This window comes from Poecilia reticulata, linkage group LG6 (assembly GCF_000633615.1).
Source record: "Poecilia reticulata strain Guanapo linkage group LG6, Guppy_female_1.0+MT, whole genome shotgun sequence".
Lineage (NCBI taxonomy): Eukaryota > Metazoa > Chordata > Actinopteri > Cyprinodontiformes > Poeciliidae > Poecilia > Poecilia reticulata.
The window spans coordinates 24,726,579-24,742,093 of NC_024336.1; the positions used below are offsets into that span (position 1 = coordinate 24,726,579).

A 15,515-nucleotide genomic window follows, 5' to 3' on the forward strand; every position below is an offset into this window, starting at 1 on the left:
CAATATATTTATTAGAAAGACATGTTTTAGGAGATGTAAAAAAAAGGGTTGAATGACAGAACTTATTTCCTTAAAATCACTCCCGCAACATTAAAGGCATTAAAGCATTTCAGCTGATATTTTAGCTGATATCCCTTCTTTTTTAGAATGAGCATTAACAATGTGTTACTGTGTCATAATACCCAGTAATAAGTAAAGCTTCCCTTTCCGCATGTGCAGAGATATGACACAGGTACGTTCATTACACCATGGCATCCTGTCCCTGACTGTAGCGGGTCATGCTTTTGATGAATGGACCGCGCCGCCTCTAGCTCCAGGCAAAGATTCGGCACCTCAAGAGGCTGACGGGATGCAACCCTGGACGGGCGAAGAAAGACAAGAAAGAAAGGAGGAAATGAGGGGGAGAGGAAGACAGATGAATTTCGATTACCCAGGAGTTCTGTCTCCCCTGAGTTCTGCTTCCAGAACACATTATGAATCTAATGCGCTATTATTCTCTATCACCCTCCTAAGCCTAAAACATCTGTCCTTGGGGTGTCTCCTGTAATAGACAAGGGCTTTCGGGCCCTTCGCTAGGACAAGACGGCAGCTTCTACGAGGGCTCTTGACATCCTGCCGACTTAATCGGCAAGTGCTTCTGCAAAATCGACATTGCCTAGAGAGGATAGCAATCAGCGTTTGTGGAGTTACAGAGCATTGATATTGTCACAGTAGAGCTTCCAGACACAGTGAAGCCTGACCTTTGAGAAAAGAGAAATCGGTTCTTTTTTGATTGGTTTTTCCTTCTCTTCAATACAGTTTTTTGACCTTTTAGTTTCTTAAAGGTTAGTAGCAAGTGTACTTTGGAGTATGCAAGGTTGTGTTTGATATTTTGTATTTTTAAACAAATAAGAAACAAAATCCAGTAACATAGGGCATTAGCTTTTAACCACATACATCTCCTCACTGCAAGCTATCTGTGCAAACTTTGCATTGCAACAGTTTTCATATTAGCATTGTGTCATGCTGCAATTAAACATTTCTGTGATAGGCCAATGTAAACTAGTAAATAGAGAAAAAAAATCTGAAAATGTCTCACAGTCAAACTTTTGGTCACACTCTCATCCCTATTGAAATTTACATGATCTATTTTATATCTGCTTATCCTACGAAAAGACTAAAACTAACTTGCAGTCCTGGTATAAAATTCTTAAAACCTTAATTGGCACATAATTAAAGGCACAAGTTATTTTTAGTGTCTGTCAAACATATTTACATAGTAATTTATCTAAAAGGATGTGGGATGTATACCAGCAGAATGGACTTCAACTGAAAGAAGTCCTTTTTTTACAGTAAATTGACAGTTTATTACCCTTTATGCAGTTTACAAAACATGAATGTGTTTATCATAAAATTCGGAGACAGTTACAGTGTGTCATGTCACATGAAATATTATAATCTGCATTTCAGAATAATGCAAACTCAGATAACACCACCAAATATAAATTGATGTAATGTTTAAGTTTGAAATATCCTCATTTAAATCTTACGCTTTCATTCTTACCCATAATTATATCCCACATGAAATTAGTTACATCACGATGGCTCATTTAAAAGAAATCAAAATAAAAATGAGCAAGTCTCTTAATTGACTTTAAATTGAAAAAAAAAAAAATTGCAATGAGATTTGGTGAGAAGCTGATTAAGATAATTTCCGTTATTAAGAAACAAATGGTCATAACAATGACATTTCAACAAGGGAAGAAATATTTTTCCACACAAAATACACTGACTATACAATAAATAGAATCTATGCATTTTTAACATCAGACAGTATACTCCAACACTGCTAATGACTCTCACTTTAAACATGAAAGATTTCTTAATGGAGGTGTAGTATTTGATGTCGCCCTTCTGCTAATTGAATTAAATTGAGTCAAAGAGAAGAAATATTTGTCTTGGGGGCTTTATGGCCCCAAAGCTCTGATTACAAATGCATCTCATTTAATGAAAAGAATATATCTCCATTCATTAAATATTAAGCACAAGGGAAAATACTATGACTATCCATTCATTTAAGAGAAATAAAGTCTCACTGGAACAAGAAGCATCACAGCAACAACTCTGCTGCTGTGTTACAAACGTCAAGTCAATCTAAACAGGAAGTTTAGTTGTTAAAGAGATGGTGAACAGATGGAACAAGCCTGTTCCTCTCATGTCTGTTTCTTTAGAGCAATTAAAAGTTTCTGGCTGTTTTTGCCTCCCGTTCCTTCCCAAGTACAGATTGCAAACAGAACAAGAGGTCAAATATCTGCAAGGGAACAACTGTTCCAACAAGCTGCTTTGGTCACAGCTGGTGTAAAACACGGACGCGCGCTCACCTGAACGAGGGCCGATAATCACCCCCACACCAATGTGAATAATTAGTGTAATAATTACCAGGCTTAAAACAAATCTGCGAGCCGCCCTCCCTCACAATGCCATCAAGAATAACAGGTGCTGAACATACCCGGGAGGGACAGAGATTAAAGATTATTTCATTATCCTGTGTCTCCTTCAGGCACAGCTATCTTCTGTTTTATCCTGTCGTCCACAGCACAGGGTCGCGTGTGTGCATGTGTGTGTGTGTGTGTGTGTGTTGGAGGAGGGGGGCTCATTTTCCTCTGGCTTGGCAGTTTTGGGAGGCAGTCATTTGACAGAGAGTGAACATTGTTTGATCTGGGAGTGTAAGCTGTCCTTGAGCTTCCTGGACTCTCCGTGTCCACATAACCTCCAGCTACATAGAGTTAGGTTGCATTAATGGTTATTATTTGCTGCCATAATGTACCTTTTCCTTTAATAAAAACCAGATGTTGATATTATTTTTGCTGTAAGGGTGAGTAGATCAATTTCTCCTAGACCTTGAAATATTAAAAATTGAAGATCTCTACCGAACTTATATCTGTAAAAAACTATTAGCATTAATAATTAAGATAGTGGACAATACTTTTCTATTTCTGTGACTGCTCAGTGGCTGTGTATACTCTCAGTTTTCACTTAAGCAATGAAGCAAGTGAGCCTAAGGGTGTTTGTTCATCAAGGAATTACTTAAAGACTTGTCAAGATGCCACAACTCGTGCTTCAGCTCCCAGGCTCTGTCTGTGTTGGTTATTCAGACTTCCTGTGTGTTTTTGAAATTGCTGCAGCAGGTGCAACACATATTAGACCCAGTTAATCAAATATTTGTTTCTGCTGCTTAATAAAGTGCGTTTTCTGTTTTAATTCACAGTTGGACTTACAAAAATCACAGCAGCAGTAAGGGTGAAAGGGGGCAGTGTCTTGTTATTTTATCTTTTGATTTTATGTAATAGACCAACACAAAGTAGCACAAAATTGTGCAGTGATAAGAAAAGAACTGTGTGGTTTTATTTATTTATTTCACAAATAAAAATCTCAAATGTGCGGAGTACATTTGCATAAAATCCATTGGTAAAATGTTTTCAAAGATTACTTGAGTGTCATTAGTAAAAACAACAATGAGATAGCTTTGACTATCTCATTGAACACTGTTCCATCCCTCATCCAGAAATGGAGAGAATATGGCATAACTGCAAATCTAGCAAGCCTTTCAACTAAAATGACTACCTCTGCAAAGTGAATATTATTTAGAGAAGCAGCCGAGTGGCCCATGGTGACTCTGGAGGAGCTCCAGAGATGCAAGTTCCAAGTGGAAGATTCTATCAACAGGGCATGATTACTTTTTGACCTGCTTTGAAGAGTGGGAAAAAAAAACAAGAAAGCATGGTTCAAAGAAACCACAATAATTCTTGTTTTCAATTTACTAATGCAGTGGTTCAGATGAAATAATATTTATGTATTATAATAGTCTAGTCAAGGTCCAAACTTAAGTCCAATTGGAAAGACTTGACAGTTGATTCATGTAGATTCTTATTTTCCCCATTTTTATTTTGTAAATAAAAGTAGGCAAAACTTCTGAACAGATGCGTAATGCTGGTAGAAACATACTACCAGACTTACACCCATTTACTTTTGATTTAATATTGTGTGCTATTTGTGTTTGCATGTCACATACAAAATGAATAATGTGAGTTCAAGTTTGTGGCCGAAACATGACAAATCTGGGAAAATCTCAAAAGCTGTGAATAATTTTGTAAAGCACTATTTAAAATAAGTACAACGTTTCTGCAAAACACCAATGTTAAGCAGATGAGCAATAATGTTTCAATACTTTACAGCGGCAAACCGGCATCCAGCCACATATAAAATGTTTGATGGGATTCTTCAGTGTTTCTATTCAGCAGGGAGCAGAATATATGAATGTCTATGCAAAATAAAGATGAATGTGCGCTAAAACGAGACACTGGTCCATTATAATATCAATATGACATACTACACTTTATCTTTTACCCAGCTCTGTTGTCTTATAATGCTACATCATTAGTTTCCCTGACAATGATTTAGCATTCAGCCATCTACCCCATTGACCTGTGCTGTGTTTAAATGTAACCTTCCTTTAGCCCCTGCTATCATTTGTCACCTCTGAGCCGTCAGAGACACACAAATTGGACGCAGCCTGGCACAGTCGCTTGACAGTGGGACACAGAGGGGCTGCAAAACAGAAGAGGGACAATCTGCTGCATCCATTACATTTACATGGCCGGGGAAGGTTAGCAAGTTGTTCCTGAAAGATTACTGCCTCTAATTTCTTTGGGGAGGGTGGGACCTTGGTTCTGATGCCAAGTCTGCTTTTCAGGTCAGGGCTCCCTGAATGTTAACTAAGACCCAGGAGTAGGTCAGCAGGCAGGCCAAGGGAACACAGCAAAACCTGGCCCCACTGTTAGCTGGTGGCCAGCTAAGCCGTGCAGAAAGTTGCCATCCATCTTTGGAACAGTTCTAATGATTCAGTTAGAAAAGGTGAACACTGGTGCTTCATGCAAAGCACAAATAATAAAATACCCACCAGTAAACAGAGTGACTGACTTGAAACAGGATCAAATTTTCTTAGTTTCCTGCATGTCAAGGCAAAAAAAAACCTGAAGTCAATGATGATTGACAATAATGTGGGAGTACGCAAAGAGGCATATTTGGGACGATTGCCTTTTAGTTTATTTATTAATGACTTTTCAGAATGTTGCCTACAAATGTAACCTGTCAGATGTATAGATGTCACAGCTTTCTCATGCGAAGGACAAAAAACACAGTGCCCAAGAACTGACAGCTGCAATGTATAGTGTTTACAACTGGATCCAGAGTTTGATTAACATATCAACATATATAGAAATGTATGTTTGTAATTCTGTAAAAAGCAAATACTAACAGCAATTCAAGTTTTGTCATTCAAGACAAAAACATATAAATACTACAAGAATTCAAATATCTGGTAATTATTTCATATTAACAGCTTTGTCTCAAACAACAGGTGGAACAACTTGTGAAAACAATAAAATTTAATCTGCCCAACTTTTGATTTATTGGAAATAATTTAATTTCAGAGAGCACCAAGTTTTTTGATGCCATTATTCTGCCACATATGACATATTGTAAAACAAACTCGAAAGAACTCCAGTAAATTACCTTCGGCAGGCTTTTCATGTGAAGTGCTGGTTGGTCAGGCATTTTTTTTTCTCATTGTGCATCTCAGACCTCAATACAATTAAAAGTTTCTCATATAAACTTCCAACTTTTACCTCTTTTCGTAAATATTTTTAAACGTTGCTACTGGAAAATTAGAAAAGGCAAGATGTCCATATTTAAATTTGGGTGTTCTTGTGGATATTTTAAAACTATTACATTTATTAGATTTTACTGTATCTAAACTCATTATTTTTTATGTGTTTGACACCAACTAGAGATGGAAATTTGCAATTGGGAATAATTTTATATATTTTCACGCTACTGTTAATTAACTTGCATTGTCACATTAAATTATAAATATAATACAAACTCAAATACCAAAGTAACTATCCAATAATTTTTCCAAACTGTTTGAAATCTTAATCAGCTTAATCTGCTCTTTGTTTGTCCTCTTCCAGCTATACTTTTTTCATACTGTTACAAATATTAAAACTATTTAAAACTGTGAAAAACACAGCTTTTCCATTTAAAACAACAATCTAGCCATTTGTTGTAAGAGTTCAATTCATTTTCATACCCAGATGTGTAAAACACAAAATCTGAGAAAAATATTCTGCAAAATATTTGCATTATTGAGAATGAGCATGAGTAAAAGCAATGGTGATTTTTTTATATTTTCTTAGCTTTATAAAGAATAAACCTTTCATTAAGAAGCAACTTTAAACGTCACACACTGCTTCACAAAGTATGAAATACAATACAGATTGAAATAAAAACAAAAAAAGAACACAAGTTGGAAAATATACACAGATCCAAAAATCTAAAATGTCCAGTTTATTGAACTCAGTATATTTTATGCATTATTTTTCTTTTTTTTTATATAAATTTAAAATCTTATGAATTTCTTCTCCTAAGTTGCTATGTCATGATTTGGACTCTCAGTGCTATTTGTCACGATTCAACCTTATTAGAAATACAAAGAGCCCCATGTTCATTTCTCTGAGTTTGGTTTTACAATGCAAGAGCTAATTAGGAATTGCTTCATTATTTGTTAATAAAGCAGAGGACTGACTCAGGGGAACATTTCAGAGGAAGTTAATTATGCAGTCTGCTATTCTCAAACGATCTCAGCAAATGTACATTATGGCTGTAAAGCTGTTTGGTGGTCTGGTGCCATTATGTATTTGTTTTGTTGCTCTCACCATATGCAACGGCCATGTTATTCGAAGAACGTTTTGTTTGTTTCTGTAGAAAAGCATTGGATTTAGTTCCTGTGATATGAGGTTAATGCTTGACTTTAAAACATGAGCCTAATCATATGTTTATGTTGTGTTATCAACGCACAAACAAACACAGCAGACAAACTGAAGACTCATTTGTCAACCCGGAGCATGTTACTGAAATGCTATGAAGATCTGCACAAAAATAATTCATCTCAATTTTTAAAGTCCGTGAAGGAAAAAGAACGCCTTAATATTTTCACCCATCTTCACTGAGCTGTGCTTTAACGCTTTCTTTTTATATGCCGCACAGAGGTAAATGATGCTTGAACATCAGGGAGATCGCTCACTGTTAACCATATGGTTTTGTGCAAGAGGTCAGAGTGTTTGTGAGGGTTAATACTAAATGCCGAAACATAGACAAGAGAGACCCATGCATATTAATGACAGCATGTATTCCCTTGTGCAAAGAAGATCTGACAAGATAATTTTTCTTCTTTGGACAACTGTGCATGTTCAGTTTTTTTTCTTTTTTTCTTTTGGTCCCTTCAAAAACAATAATAAATAGTTTTGTCGAATCCAACTATTTGGCAGAAATTATGGCATTAAAACAAACCATCACGTCCCATGGATGAGTAAAAGTAGAGTAAAAATGTTGAACTCATGGTTTCGTTCCTATTTTATTGTAACATTAAAAAAGCTTGCATTGAAATATTCTCCCTCCCCCTTATTTCTGGTCAAATCTTTTCTCACATTGACAGTGATTTGCTTTAGTTTCTCTTCAGTCACCATAAGAAATAAATATTTTAACAATCAAGTCAGAACCCTCTTTAAAACCCTAAAGCTGTCCCGTGCAGTAATTCTCCCAGAAAGTGTTCAAAACGTGACCAAAACAACTGCTGCCTTATGCCAGAATTAGCAAACAGTTATCATTTCTATGACATAAAAGGCTCTGTGCCAACATGCAGTGAAATAATAAAATATTGAAATGTCTATGAAACATAAATGTGAGCACTTGCTACATCTGTCTCTTGCTAATTGAGTTGGTACCAAGAATGTTAGTACTCTGGAGAATAATTTGTCAGTGCAAAACATCGAATGGACCAATTTATTGGTTGCTTCAGGCTGTGGAGTTCCAACAGTCTTTGATCAACCTTTTTTTGGGTCAGTATCTCTCGAAATGCAGCGAGGAAAATTACACAGTGGAGAAAATGTTTCATGTTTTTTAAATAGACAACGAAAAGTATTTTTTGTGGTTCCACTGTGTGGCTATAATTGCAAATGAATTCTTCATAAGATTTGAAGCCAGGGAAGGGAAGCAGAGACTTCTGTGCATCCTATTTACTGTTTTGTGTGTACGGTAGCTTAAACATTTGTTGTAAAACAGAGCGAAAATAGAATCATTATAAGTTTTCTTTTCTCCCCATCTCTCTCTGAATGTCAAACTCACTGACTGTAGACTTGTCTGACACATTTGAAAATCCGCTTCAAAGGGTTGGTGTTAGCTGAGGGGTTGATCAATCTTTGATTTGAAAAGTTTCTTGACATTTTGACACTGATTATTGTTTGATACCATAGCCAAGTGTCAAACTTCTGTTTTGCCTCGACAAAAAGCAACTCTTTTTGTTTCAGTGTAGGAAGTGTACTTGTTTGAGTCTCTTCAGAGAATTTAACTATATGACAAATTAATTCCAATTATATCAGTAGAGATTTGTCTTGATGTATACACCTTAGTCTAACTAAGTTAGTGGTACTCTGATCAGACCCTTGCAGATCTACTTTGCATATCTATGATATGAAAACATAAATAGTTTTCAAGCCTGGTCATGTTGCACCTCTGAGAGTGTAGCATTAATAGTAATATCTCCAGCTAAGAGAAACTGACACCAATATTTTGGTGAAAAATTCTGCAACATGAGTATTGTAATTAAAAAACACTACATATGATATGTTTTAAATTATTATATTCCTGTCATAGCCCATAGGAACTCTGTCCACAGGATTCCTACTAACCTGCATAATAATTTGCACTTTTTCTAAGAAATGTAGGAAAATGGTATATAAATGTTGTGATTCTTACATGATATTTAAGTAGCTTAATGTCATGATACGCCATGCAGATGCTCTGTTTGCACCGATGGAGATTCACTCACTTCAGCTTCCTTAAACTGGCTAACTTGTGATTTCTGAGTAATTTAATCAATAATTACACTGGGGGTCACTGGTAGGCTGTGTTTACAGCACTGGACTTTTAGTCCAAGATGGCCAAATAATCAAAGACTGTCACATAAAGTAGCTTACTCTGTTCTTGTACAGTAGTGCAGTGTCAATTATACACCTTTCATGCAAATAAACAAGCCTAAATTTTAATGGTGGTGATTCATAAAAGAATACATTTTAAATAAGTGACAGGACTTAGTGTTTCAAAAAAGGTGCTTCATTTCTTGACGTATTTAAAATGTGTTTTTAAGCATGTATGGGTTATATGATAGTTTTAGTTTCTTTATGTGAAACGTGCATTGACGAATAAGTCCTACTGTCTTGAGTAGTTTATTATTATTGAACATAAAAATACATATTTTAATGTATTTAAATCTAGTTAAACAACAACAAAAACTGATATTTTATTTTATTATAAAAAACAAAAGCAGAATGCCTGTTTAGTCAGACTATTAGATTTTTCAGTAACAAGTGACTAATTCAAAGTGAAAAAAAATTATATTGGCCACGTATGCTCCCTACTTTAACATTTACATAAAGGGCAGTGTTTTGTTGTATGCTCAGGAGTGCAGCTGGCCCCTTTGCTAAGCAGTTTTACCACTGAAAAAGGCCAAGTGTCTATATGCTGATCGTCATCTTATCTCATTCATTATACCCATGAATGGTCCCTTAGTCACAGGGATGGAGGCTCTGGCAATGTAGCCAGAGAAATTAGATTTAAAGCATATTTAAAAAAAATGCTGAATTGGTTTAATTAATCAGGAAATAGAATCAGTAAGTGGAGATAAATTCTCCTGTGTTCCCTAAAAACGCTGTTTCAACACCACGCCATTACTGGCTGGTGTGTACCCATATGATTATGCTCAGTTCAAAGAGAAGATCGTGTGTTTTTTGGACTCCAGATTGCCAACAAGCACTAGATCCCATATGTCAACAAGAATGAGACTACTCGCAAAGCAAATACTTGTGTAACAACAATAACAGACATCGTCTGAAGCCCTTCTGGAATAATTAAACAAAACTAATACAAGTCAGAATCATAACCTGATTCATAAACTACAACATATTTACTTGGAATATGTCCACACTTCACAATAGCGAGGTCACGCAATTCACTGTTGCTGGAAACATTTCAATAAGCCCCCTCAAGATAAGAAATCAAGTCTGGCTATATCATTAGCTCACATGAACATTGTCCCAGAGGACCTTTAATTTGAGTTGGAAAAGCCTGTTCCTTCACTGTGAGGTTAAAGAGTGGGTGACAAGTGAAGAAAATCACAGTGGAATGCATTAATTAGGTAGACCTAAAAGCATATTTATCAAAGGCTAAGCCGTACGGAAATGATCTAAGAAAGGAGCCAATAAAGACAAGACAGGTTAATAGAATAAAAGGCCTTGAGCGGAATGTGTGCTTATACATAAAATATCTACCTGATCTCACATGTAAATGAAATATCAGGATGTGTGCGGATTAAAACATTACAGCAAGCTGAAACTTGTGACCTTTAAGCAGTTTGACAGTGACAGTCGGCATCTTCTGACCGCTCTGATTAAAATGTCAACGCCCCTGACTGCATTCATCTCAGATTCCACACCAAACGGACCAATATTTGCTCAGAGAAAGAAGACTGATTACACCAAACACGAATATGCTGATGTCAAAGATAAATATTTAATGAAATCTTATGATCAGGAAAAGCAGTGGTCCGCAGAGGAAACAAACAGCCCCGCGACTCTGGCTGAATCATCTAAACGGTGTCAATCACACGTGGAAAAACCAGGGCTTCGTTCGCGGGCAGTGATGACTTATGGTCCCTTGGTGGCGATTGAGACAGACAGGGCTGATTGAGAGAGCTTATCTTTATAAAAGGGGGGGAAGCCATGGAATTGTTAACAGGATGTGATGGCTTGCGTCCGCCAAGTTGAGCGGGGAAATAAAGCTGCCCGGCTGCAGCTGCCTTGCCATCATTCTCGGAGGTAATGATCTCTGTCTGGCTCAGGAGTAAGTAATAGTCTGCCCACAGGCTACGTGACATGCCGAGTTCACAGGCAAAGTTGAACCAGGACAAATGAGCACTGGTCAGAGCAGTGCTACACTTACAACAGACCTAACAAACAGATTCATGAGGATTAGAAAATACATTTTTACTTTTCAGTTCTATTTATTTATGTTATTTTTTTTTGTTTCTATTTTAAATAAGACACTCATTAAGATAATATTGGTTTGTATAATATTTTGGATATTTAAGGGGAAGTTAAGCCAGAACAGAGCCACACTTGCAGCAATTTTAATAAACAGATTAAAGATTCAATTGTGATTTATAATTTTGTGTTTCAACTAAAATAAAAGGATATAAATTGAAAATTAAGAGCATGGGCAAAAATGATCTTATTTTGTGCCGTGTTCTGCATTCCAAAGGGAAGGTTTAGCTAAGACAGATGAGAACTGGTCAAAACAGTGATTCACTTACAATAGAGTACATTATTTAATCCCCTGTTATATTTGTAGAATTATTTTCATTTTATCTTAGAAAACACACAATATGAATTTTTAAACATTATCTTGCACTGTTGATCAATTTCTTTTAACACATTACCTCAAACTCTAAACACAATTAAATGTTTCACTTCATTTTATTTTGAAGGAAGCACACAAAAGAAGGCCATAATAGTATTGTCTATATCACATTTCCATTTTTCTGGATTTACTGGGAGATATTTAATTGACTCAGTCAAAAAGATCTAGTTCCACTCAATTATCTTTACCAAGATAATTAATCAATTCACAATGCACATCGTAGTCTCAGAGGCATCTTCGAGATAATTGTTCTCATTGACTTGAATAATTATTTGTTTGCCCATTTAATTATTTTCACATTTGGAAAACAAATGAATGCTTGCTGGTATACAATGCTTTTTGTCCCCCTTGTTTTGATTCAAGTTGGTGAAATTAGAAAAAAAAAGAAAGAAAATGAAAAAATAAATGCAGCGTAAAACAATAATGTTATGACAATTCCTGTTTTTGCATCACGTCTCCTGAGAAATTAATCAGATTCAGTTTTTGTGTCATTATGTTTTCTCTTCAAAACTCTAACCTAACCTCAATGTGAAAAAGGTCAATAAAACATGATTTTATTTCTGCCTTGTGGCATATACTCAAACTACACTGGATCAAAGCATGAATATTTCTCTGATAGAAGGTTAGCTCTGGGTTACAGACACAGTGTCCTCATTTTTTTTTTCTTTGACTGGCACGGTGAAAACAATCTGAAAACAATCTTTGGAGTTCTCAGTTCACACCGCATGAGCGAGACCTCCCGGCTAATGTCGTGAGCAGCACAAATTATGAGAGCCAATTTAATGGCACTCCCTAGTATTTATCATGCTGTTTTAAATGTTTTGCTCATTTGTTTCCATTAAATATTTCATCTTCCCTTAAATATTCATTTAACTTCCTCTTTAAATTTTTTACCAGTCTCTCTGCAGTTGCTATCTTCATGCCTCCCTTTTAGGCTTTGCAATCATAAATAATGATTCCTCTGCACCCAAAAAAATGATTGCATAGAACATGCAGAAAAAAATCCTTTTTGTCTTTTCTCATTAGTGATATACGCCTAAATACTTCCCGCAACTCCACTTATGGAAATTGGTTGGAAAGTTCTCTTAATGATTCTGCTTTGCAAATACGATGCAGCCTATGTTATTGTACCCAGCATCTATTCCTCCTTTCATAATAAAATGAGACGCCTGCTTATTATGTGCAGTTCCTCTGTTGCTTTTAAAAGCAAGGATCATCCTTTACGCACCCTGAATTAGATAATGAAACTGTAGCTTTCATTGTGAAAAAAGGTCCTTCTGATTTGCAACAATAGCTGTTTGTTGGCCCTTGGCTGTATAACTGAGCACGGAGGCTTATAATGAACAAAGCAACACTATAAAACAATGTTTTAATGTGTTTCTTTCTCTACATTTCCACTGCCTCCTGTTTGAGAGTTGCGATGTAGTTGCATATGTTAGTAGTTTTAAACTGGCCGGAAAAAAAATAACATCTAAACTGCTTTTTTTTTTTTTTTTCTTCAGAATTTGAAAAAAATGATGCATTAGAATACAGCATGCATGTCGAAGAGAAGCATAAACTTAAATTTTTTTCCCCCTGGATTATCTACTTTGTGATGAGGTTGAATGATCCAGCAGAGTAAATAGCAATGTGTTAATTAGAAATTATGCTGAATGATCCACAGCAAACATTGCTGGAAATAACCAGACAGCATAGATCTATAATATAATCTTTGCTTAGACTTTTTTTTTTATTAACTGATGTCTAAAAATCAAATGAAACAAAATATTCCTCAAAGGCCATATACTGTTTTGGAATTTCTTCTTTATGGTAATATTTTGTTGCTGTTTCTTTATAGTGTTGACAATGTCTGTTGGATGACTGCGAGTATGTGCATCTGGGAATCACGAAGAGAATAGGAAAATATTAGTGTAATTATGACGATCAATGAGGAAAGGACAGCATTAAAAGTAAGGATTTTCCTCAAGACCTAATCATTTTAGCAAGCTTTTGACTCCACCTAGTGGCGACATGAAAATTCGTTCTATTTAACGGATGAAGAAAGTAAGCTGAGAATGAGATTTAAGGGTTCAGAATTCAAATAATATATTATAAACACAAAGTAATTTATTCTAAAAAATAAAATAAAATAAAAAAAATCAGATATCATGCTGAATCATCTTAAAGAAATTGTATGTAAACATACCTGAATAACTGGTTGGTTTCAGATGACAATATAGCCCATGCATGAATACTTGCATTTATCAGCAACACGATGAGAGACGATTCATGAGACAAATATAAAATCATCTGAAATACAGCGTGTACGGTTTAACAGTTTAATAAGTATTGAAGTTGTTTCATTACTGTAATGTAGCCTAGTGTGCTTAACCTTTTTAGAATACTACTCCACTACAGGACACACAAATCAATACAGAACTGGCCATATTTATTAGCAGATCTGGTAAACATATGAAAAAAATGATAAATTAATTTCAGCTTAGAGACCTATAGAAGTCAATTTCTTCTAGACACTGTCTGATAATCTGGAGAAGTTTATATATTTATAAAGACCTCTCACAGTAAGATAGTGTAAAATTTTGTACCAAAGGAAACCCAGCAGATTGAATGGAGCCAGTGACTTACAGCATTCACTCCTCCTTGGACCAGCAGGGGGCGACAGCAAATCCATCCATCCATCCATCTATCCATCCATCCATTTTCTTTACACCCTTGTCCCTTAATGGGGTCAGGAGGGTTGCTGGTGCCTATCTCCAGCTAACACGACAGCAAATCGCTTGTGTTAAGTCATTGACTTTACAGCAATCAATTATACGGAGCATGCATGTAACGACAGTGGAGAGGAAAAACTCCCATCCAACAGGATGAAACCTCCAGTAGAACCAGAACTGGGTTAAGTACCAGCAGCCAGGGGTGCCACCAGGAATCTTGGGCCCCATGAGAAAAAGATGAATTGGGTCCCCCCCTGATGTTACAATTTCTTGAGTCTATCTGACCCATAAAAGGCATCAAATCTGAAAGGCTTGCAACTGCCTTGCTTTCTACAATATTTACTGTTTGTGAACTTTACATGCAACAGTCTGCATGTTGCATGCAAGTAGGTTGCTTGCATTTTTTAAATTAGTTTTAGCTTATTGACATGTCTCTCGCAACAGTCATAGACAAAATGCAAAATGAAAATAAAGCAATCCAGACTTCTCAAAAGATGCTATGTAGTTGCATTTCATTCAAGCTGCAGTATATAACTTCAATAAAAAATATGTTTTCTCCATATTTGTTAAAGTTGTCACCATGTCATGTCAGTTTGTTGTGAGACAGATTAAAAAAATCAATCTCCTCCACCTCCTCCCTGAGCTACTATTGCTAGCTAAAGTAGTGCAGCATTCTAGCCAAAAACAACCAATCCAAACTAGAAGGAGTGTCTTAGCGCTGTCTATCAACCTCACTCAACCTCATAAATATATTGTAAAAAGAGCTAAGACACAGAGAAATCCCTATAGCCTCACTGGAATGATGCTAACTAGCTTGTCATCGAATACAGTGTCGCTCACCTTTTTCACTGGGACGGGTTAAAGGTTATGCTGGCATCGAGGTTAGAGCTGCTGCTGTCTGACTCACCTGTTGTTAAGTGTGGTAAGAAGTGCAAGGACAAGTTAAATATAAAAATATGTAGGTAACTTCTTTTTCCCATGATTCATTAGATGCTAGTGAAATGAAGGCAAACAGTAGTCTGTAGCTAAGCTAACTATGCTAAATGGTTGACAATCTCACACAGTCTACCCACCTCTATTGGAGAAAATCTGGGTTACAAATAGACACTCTTGTCTTTTTCTGTTTCTCTTTTTGTAAACCTGACTTTGTTATTTTTCTTGGCAGCATAGTAACTGCCACTGTTGTTTTTTGTTTTTCTCTTTATTGATAATAAGGGGGTTTACAAACAACCC

General features: G+C 36.0%; 1 long non-coding RNA gene across 1 annotated transcript; it reads right to left on the reverse strand.

The window, feature by feature from the left end:
* On the reverse strand, nt 1–15,449 carry LOC108166337 (uncharacterized). Its single transcript, XR_001776663.1, has 3 exons — nt 15,356–15,449; nt 15,123–15,189; nt 1–357 (listed from the first exon to the last, which is right to left on the reverse strand). It is a non-coding gene; the product is annotated as an uncharacterized LOC108166337 (long non-coding RNA).
* Nucleotides 15,450–15,515: the final 66 nt, after the last annotated feature.